The sequence below is a fragment of the Corvus brachyrhynchos genome, unplaced genomic scaffold (assembly GCF_000691975.1).
Source record: "Corvus brachyrhynchos isolate BGI_N302 unplaced genomic scaffold, ASM69197v1 scaffold70, whole genome shotgun sequence".
Lineage (NCBI taxonomy): Eukaryota > Metazoa > Chordata > Aves > Passeriformes > Corvidae > Corvus > Corvus brachyrhynchos.
The window spans coordinates 3,017,008-3,017,255 of record NW_008236217.1 but is presented as its reverse complement, the minus strand read 5'-3'; the positions used below and the strand labels follow the sequence as shown (position 1 = coordinate 3,017,255).

Sequence of the window (248 nt, the reverse complement as noted above, 5' to 3'; positions counted from 1 at the left end):
ATATAAAAATATATATATATTTTTAGATATACATATTTTTTTATATATGCCTTGGGTTTTCTGCCCTCCTGAAATAACTCTTAACACTGTAAGCATTTTACAGTGTAAGTATGTTTATTCTGTTGGAATTCAAAGATAATGAAATCGGTGTCTTTCTTTTGAAAGGCACACAGAAAATTAAGAAATTGGACATCTTTTGTCTATGTACTACTCCATTTTTAGTTCTATATTGGTTTCTGCGTTTATGT

General features: G+C 27.8%; 1 protein-coding gene across 1 annotated transcript in view; it reads left to right on the top strand.

Moving 5' to 3' along the window:
• Window positions 1–248, top strand: part of ABCB10 (ATP binding cassette subfamily B member 10) — a 17,262-nt gene that overhangs the window by 8,282 nt on the left and 8,732 nt on the right. The window lies entirely within an intron of this gene.